Source organism: Anomaloglossus baeobatrachus, unplaced genomic scaffold (assembly GCF_048569485.1).
Source record: "Anomaloglossus baeobatrachus isolate aAnoBae1 unplaced genomic scaffold, aAnoBae1.hap1 Scaffold_31, whole genome shotgun sequence".
Classification (NCBI taxonomy): domain Eukaryota; kingdom Metazoa; phylum Chordata; class Amphibia; order Anura; family Aromobatidae; genus Anomaloglossus; species Anomaloglossus baeobatrachus.
In genome coordinates this window covers 374,431-381,935 of record NW_027442512.1, presented here as the reverse complement: position 1 = coordinate 381,935, position 7,505 = coordinate 374,431, and positions in this window count along the sequence as shown.

Genomic DNA, 7,505 nt, shown 5'->3' with positions numbered 1-7,505 from the left:
CAAAATTGCAAAGAGTTGCATTACCCCCCAAAGGAACAAATTCGCCTCAAAATTGCAAAAAATTGCATAACCCAACAAAGGAACAATTTCGCCTCAAAATTGCCAAAAGTTGCAATATCCCCCAAAGGAACAATTTCACCTCAAAATGGCCAAAAGTTGCAATACCCCCCAAAGGAACAATTTCGCCTCAAAATGGCCAAAAGTTGCAATACCCCCCCAAAGGAACAATTTCGCCTCAAAATGGCCAAAAGTTGCAATACCCCCCCAAATGAACAAATTCGCCTCAAAATTGCAAAAAGTTGCAATACCCCCCCAAAGGAAACATTTCGCCTCAAAATGGCCAAAAGTTGCAATACCCCCCAAAGGAACAATTTCCCCTCAAAATGGCCAAAAGTTGCAATACCCCCCAAAAGGAACAATTTCACCTCAAAATGGCCAAAAGTTGCAATACCCCCCAAAGGAACAATTTCGTCTCAAAATGGCCAAAAGTTGAAATACTCCCCCAAAGGAACAATTTTGACTCAAAACTGCCAAAAGTTGCAATACCACCCCAAAGGAAACATTTCGCCTCAAAATGGCCAAAAGTTGCAATACCCCCCCAAAGAAACAATTTCGCATCAAAATGGCCAAAAGTTGCAATACCCCCCAAAAGGAACAATTTCGCCTGAAAATGGCGAAAAGTTGCAATACCCCCAAAGGAACAATTTCGCCTCAAAATGGCCAAAAGTTGCAATACCCCCCCAAAAAAGCAATTTCGCATCAAAATGGCCAAAAGTTGCAATGCCCCCCCAAAGGAGCAATTTCGCATCAAAATGGCCAAAAGTTACAATACCCCCCTGAAAGGAACAAATTCGCTTTAAAATTGCAAAAAATTGCATAACCCCCCAAAGGAACAATTTCGCCAAAAAATGGCCAAAAGTTGCAATACCCCCCCAGAGGAACAAATTAGCCTCAAAATGGGCAAAAGGTGCAATACCCCCCTGAAAGGAACAAATTCGCTTTAAAATTGCAAAAAATTGCATAACCCCCAAAGGAACAATTTCGCCTCAAAATGGCCAGAAGTTGAAATACTCCCCCAAAGAAACAATTTTGACTCAAAATGGCCAAAAGTTCCAATACCCACCCAAAGGAACAAATTCGCCTCAAAATGGCCAAAAGTTTCAATAGCCTCCCAAAGGAACAATTTCGCCTGAAAATGGCCAAAATTTGCAATACCCCCAAAGGAACAATTTTGCCTCAAAATGGCCAAAAGTTGCAATACCCCCTGAAAGAAACAAAATCACCTCAAAATTGCAAAAAAATGCATAACCCAACAAAAGAACAATTTCGCCTCAAAATTGCCAAAAGTTGCAATACCCCCTAAAAGGAACAAATTCGCCTCCAAATTGCAAAAAATTGCATAACCCCCCAAAGGAACAATTTTGTCTCAAAATGGTCAAAAGTTGAGATACTCCCCCAAAGGAACAATTTTGACTCAAAACTGCCAAAAGTTGCAATACCCCCCAAAGGAACAATTTCACCCGAAAATGGCCAAAAGTTGCAATACCCCCCCAAAGGAACAAATTCGCCTCAAAATGGGCAAAAGTTGCAATACCCCCCTGAAAGGAACAAATTCGCTTTAAAATTGCAAAAAATTGCATAACCCCCCAAAGGAACAATTTCGCCTCAAAATGGCCAAAAGTTGAAATACTCCCCCAAAGGAACGATTTTCACTCAAAATGGCCAAAAGTTCTAATACCCTCCCAAAGGAGCAAATTCGCCTCAAAATGGCCAAAAGTTGCAATAGTCTCCCAAAGGAACAATTTCGCCTGAAAATGGCCAAAATTTGCAATACCCCCAAAAGAACAATTTTGCCTCAAAATGGCCAAAAGATGCAATATCCCGACAAAGGAACAATTTAGCCTCAAAATGGCCAAAAGTTGCAATACCCCCCAAAGGAACAATTTCCCCTCAAAATGGCCAAAAGTTGCAATACCCCCAAAAAGGAACAAATTCGCCTCAAAATTGCAAAAAGTTGCAATACCACCCCAAAGGAAACATTTCGCCTCAAAATGGCCAAAAGTTGCAATACCCCCCCAAAAAGAACCATTTCGCCTCAAAATGGCCAAAAGTTGCAATACCCCCCCAAAGGAGAAATTTCGCCTCAAAATGGCCAAAAGTTGCATTACCCCCCTAAAAGGAACAAATTCGCCTCCAAATTGCAAAAAATTGCAATACCCCCCCAAAGGAACAATTTTGTCTCAAAATGGCCAAAAGTTGAAATACCCCCAAAGGAACAATTTCGCCTCAAAATGGCCAAAAGTTGCAATACCCCCCTAAAGAAGCAATTTCGCCTCAAAATGGCCAAAAGTTGCAATACCCCCCTGAAAGGAAAAAATTCGCCTCAAAATTGCAAAAAATTGCATAACCCCCCAAAGGAACAATTTCGCCTGAAAATGGCCAAAAGTTGCAATACCCTCCCAAAGGAACAGTTTCACTTTAAAGTGGCCAAAAGTTGCAATAAACCCCCAACGGAACAATTTCGCCTCAAAATAGCCAAAAGTTGCAATACCCCCCAAAGGAACAATTTCCCCTCAAAATGGCCAAAAGTTGCAATACCCCCAAAAAGGAACAAATTCGCCTCAAAATTGCCAAAAGTTGCAATACCCCCCCAAAGGAACAAATTTGCCTCAAAATGGCCAAAAGTTGCAATACCCCACTGAAAGGAACAAATTCACCTCAAAATTGCAAAAAATTGCATAACCCCCCAAAGGAACAATTTCACGTCAAAATGGCCAAAAGTTGCAATCCCCCCCAAAGGAACAATTTCACCTATAAAATGGCCAAAAGTTGCAATACCCTCCCAAAGGAACAATTTTGACTCAAAATTGCCAAAAGTTGCAATCCCCTCCAAAGGAACAAATTCACCTCAAAATGGCCAAAAGTTGCAATACCCTCCCAAAGGAACAGTTTCGCTTCAAAATTTTCAAAAGTTGCAATACCCCCCAAAGGAACAATTTTGCCTCAAAATGGCCAAAAGTTGCAATCCCCCCCCAAAGGAACTAATTCGCCTCAAAATGGCCAAAAGTTGCAATACCCCCCCAAAGGAACAATTTCGCCTGAAAATGGCCAAAAGTTGCAATACCCTCCCAAAGGAACAGTTTCGCTTCAAAATGGCCAAAAGTTGCAATACCCCCCTGAAAGGAACAATTTCGCATTAAAATGGCCAAAAGTTGCAATCCCCCCCAAAGGAACAATTTCACCTATAAAATGGCCAAAAGTTGCAATACCCCCCCAAAGGAGCAAATTCGCATCAAAATAGCCAAAAGTTGCAATACCCCCCCAAAGGAACAAATTCGCCTCAAAATATGCAAAAGTTGCAATATCCCCCTGAAAGGAACAAATTCGCCTCAAAATTGCAAACAATTGCATAACCCCCCAAAGGAACAATTTTGCCTCAAAATGGCCAAAAGTTGAAATACTTCCCCAAAGGAACAATTTTGACTCAAAATGGCCAAAAGTTCCAATACCCCCCCAAAGGAACAATTTCGCCTCAAAATGGCCAAAAGTTGCAATACCCTCCGAAAGGAACAGTTTCGCTTCAAAATGGCCAAAAGTTGCAATACCCCTCCAAAGGAACAATTTCTCCTCAAAATGGCCAAAAGTTGCAATATCCCCCCCAAAGGATCAATTTCGCCTCAAAATGGCCCAAAAATTACAATACTACACCAAAGGAACAATTTTGCCTTAAAATTACCAAAAGTTGCAATACCCCTTCAAAGGAACAGTTTTGCCTCAAAATGGCCAAAGGTTGCAAAAGTTGCAAGGGAACAATTTCGCCTCAAAATGGTCAAAAGTTGCAATACCCTCGCAAAGGAACAATTTCGTCTCAAAATGGCCAGAAGTTGCAATACCCCCCTAAAAAGGAACAATTTCGCCTCAAAATGGCCAAAAGTTGCAAAACCCCCAAAGGAACAATTTCGCCTCAAAATGGCCAAAAGTTACAATACCACCCAAAGGAACAAATTCGCCTCAAAATTGCAAAGAGTTGCATTACCCCCCAAAGGAACAAATTCGCCTCAAAATTGCAAAAAATTGCATAACCCAACAAAGGAACAATTTCGCCTCAAAATTGCCAAAAGTTGCAATATCCCCCAAAGGAACAATTTCACCTCAAAATGGCCAAAAGTTGCAATACCCCCCAAAGGAACAATTTCGCCTCAAAATGGCCAAAAGTTGCAATACCCCCCCAAAGGAACAATTTCGCCTCAAAATGGCCAAAAGTTGCAATACCCCCCCAAATGAACAAATTCGCCTCAAAATTGCAAAAAGTTGCAATACCCCCCCAAAGGAAACATTTCGCCTCAAAATGGCCAAAAGTTGCAATACCCCCCAAAGGAACAATTTCCCCTCAAAATGGCCAAAAGTTGCAATACCCCCCAAAAGGAACAATTTCACCTCAAAATGGCCAAAAGTTGCAATACCCCCCAAAGGAACAATTTCGTCTCAAAATGGCCAAAAGTTGAAATACTCCCCCAAAGGAACAATTTTGACTCAAAACTGCCAAAAGTTGCAATACCACCCCAAAGGAAACATTTCACCTCAAAATGGCCAAAAGTTGCAATACCCCCCCAAAGAAACAATTTCGCATCAAAATGGCCAAAAGTTGCAATACCCCCCAAAAGGAACAATTTCGCCTGAAAATGGCGAAAAGTTGCAATACCCCCAAAGGAACAATTTCGCCTCAAAATGGCCAAAAGTTGCAATACCCCCCCAAAAAAGCAATTTCGCATCAAAATGGCCAAAAGTTGCAATGCCCCCCCAAAGGAGCAATTTCGCATCAAAATGGCCAAAAGTTACAATACCCCCCTGAAAGGAACAAATTCGCTTTAAAATTGCAAAAAATTGCATAACCCCCCAAAGGAACAATTTCGCCAAAAAATGGCCAAAAGTTGCAATACCCCCCAGAGGAACAAATTAGCCTCAAAATGGGCAAAAGGTGCAATACCCCCCTGAAAGGAACAAATTCGCTTTAAAATTGCAAAAAATTGCATAACCCCCAAAGGAACAATTTCGCCTCAAAATGGCCAGAAGTTGAAATACTCCCCCAAAGAAACAATTTTGACTCAAAATGGCCAAAAGTTCCAATACCCACCCAAAGGAACAAATTCGCCTCAAAATGGCCAAAAGTTGCAATAGCCTCCCAAAGGAACAATTTCGCCTGAAAATGGCCAAAATTTGCAATACCCCCAAAGGAACAATTTTGCCTCAAAATGGCCAAAAGTTGCAATACCCCCTGAAAGAAACAAAATCACCTCAAAATTGCAAAAAAATGCATAACCCAACAAAAGAACAATTTCGCCTCAAAATTGCCAAAAGTTGCAATACCCCCTAAAAGGAACAAATTCGCCTCCAAATTGCAAAAAATTGCATAACCCCCCAAAGGAACAATTTTGTCTCAAAATGGTCAAAAGTTGAGATACTCCCCCAAAGGAACAATTTTGACTCAAAACTGCCAAAAGTTGCAATACCCCCCAAAGGAACAATTTCACCCGAAAATGGCCAAAAGTTGCAATACCCCCCCAAAGGAACAAATTCGCCTCAAAATGGGCAAAAGTTGCAATACCCCCCTGAAAGGAACAAATTCGCTTTAAAATTGCAAAAAATTGCATAACCCCCCAAAGGAACAATTTCGCCTCAAAATGGCCAAAAGTTGAAATACTCCCCCAAAGGAACGATTTTCACTCAAAATGGCCAAAAGTTCTAATACCCTCCCAAAGGAGCAAATTCGCCTCAAAATGGCCAAAAGTTGCAATAGTCTCCCAAAGGAACAATTTCGCCTGAAAATGGCCAAAATTTGCAATACCCCCAAAAGAACAATTTTGCCTCAAAATGGCCAAAAGATGCAATATCCCGACAAAGGAACAATTTAGCCTCAAAATGGCCAAAAGTTGCAATACCCCCCAAAGGAACAATTTCCCCTCAAAATGGCCAAAAGTTGCAATACCCCCAAAAAGGAACAAATTCGCCTCAAAATTGCAAAAAGTTGCAATACCACCCCAAAGGAAACATTTCGCCTCAAAATGGCCAAAAGTTGCAATACCCCCCCAAAAAGAACCATTTCGCCTCAAAATGGCCAAAAGTTGCAATACCCCCCCAAAGGAGAAATTTCGCCTCAAAATGGCCAAAAGTTGCATTACCCCCCTAAAAGGAACAAATTCGCCTCCAAATTGCAAAAAATTGCAATACCCCCCCAAAGGAACAATTTTGTCTCAAAATGGCCAAAAGTTGAAATACCCCCAAAGGAACAATTTCGCCTCAAAATGGCCAAAAGTTGCAATATCCCCCTAAAGAAGCAATTTCGCCTCAAAATGGCCAAAAGTTGCAATACCCCCCTGAAAGGAAAAAATTCGCCTCAAAATTGCAAAAAATTGCATAACCCCCCAAAGGAACAATTTCGCCTGAAAATGGCCAAAAGTTGCAATACCCTCCCAAAGGAACAGTTTCACTTTAAAGTGGCCAAAAGTTGCAATAAACCCCCAACGGAACAATTTCGCCTCAAAATAGCCAAAAGTTGCAATACCCCCCCAAAGGAAGAATTTCGCCTCAAAATGGCCAAAAGTTGCAATACCCCCCCAAAGGAACAAATTCGCCTCAAAATGGGCAAAAGTTGCAATACCCCCCTGAAAGGAACAAATTCGCCTTAAAATTCCAAAAAAATTGCATAACCCCCCAAAGGAACAATTTCGCCTCAAAATTGCCAAAAGTTGAAATACTCCCCCAAAGGCACAATTTTGACTCAAAATGGCCAAAAGTTCCAATACCCCCCCAAAGGAACAAATTCGCCTCAAAATGGCCAAAAGTTGCAATAGCCTCCCAAAGGAACGGTTTCGCTTCAATATGGCCAAAAGTTCCAATACCCACCCAAAGGAACAAATTCGCCTCAAAATGACCAAAAGTTGCAAAAGCCTCCCAAAGGAACAATTTCGCCTGAAAATGGCCAAAATTTGCAATACCCCCAAAGGAACAATTTTGCCTCAAAATGGCCAAAAGTTGCAATACCCCCCTGAAAGGTACAAATTCACCTCAAAATTGCAAAAAATTGCATAACCCAACAAAGGAACAATTTCGCCTCAAAATTGCCAAAAGTTGCAATATCCCTTAAAGGAACAATTTCGCCTCAAAATGGCCGAAAGTTGCAATACCCCCCCAAAGGAACAAATTCGCCTCAAAATGGGCAAAAGTTGCAAAACCCCCCCTGAAAGGAACAAATTCACCTTAAAATTAAAAAAAAATTGCATGATCCCCCAAAGGAACAATTTCACCTCAAAATGGCCAAAAGTTGAAATACTCCCCCAAAGGAACAATTTTGACTCAAAATTGCCAAAAGTTGCAATACCCCCCAAAGCAACAATTTCACCTGAAAATGGCCAAAAGTTGCAATACCCCCCCAAAGGAGCAATTTCACCTGAAAATGGCCAAAAGTTGCAATTCCCCCCCAAAGGAGCAATTTCGCATCAAAATGG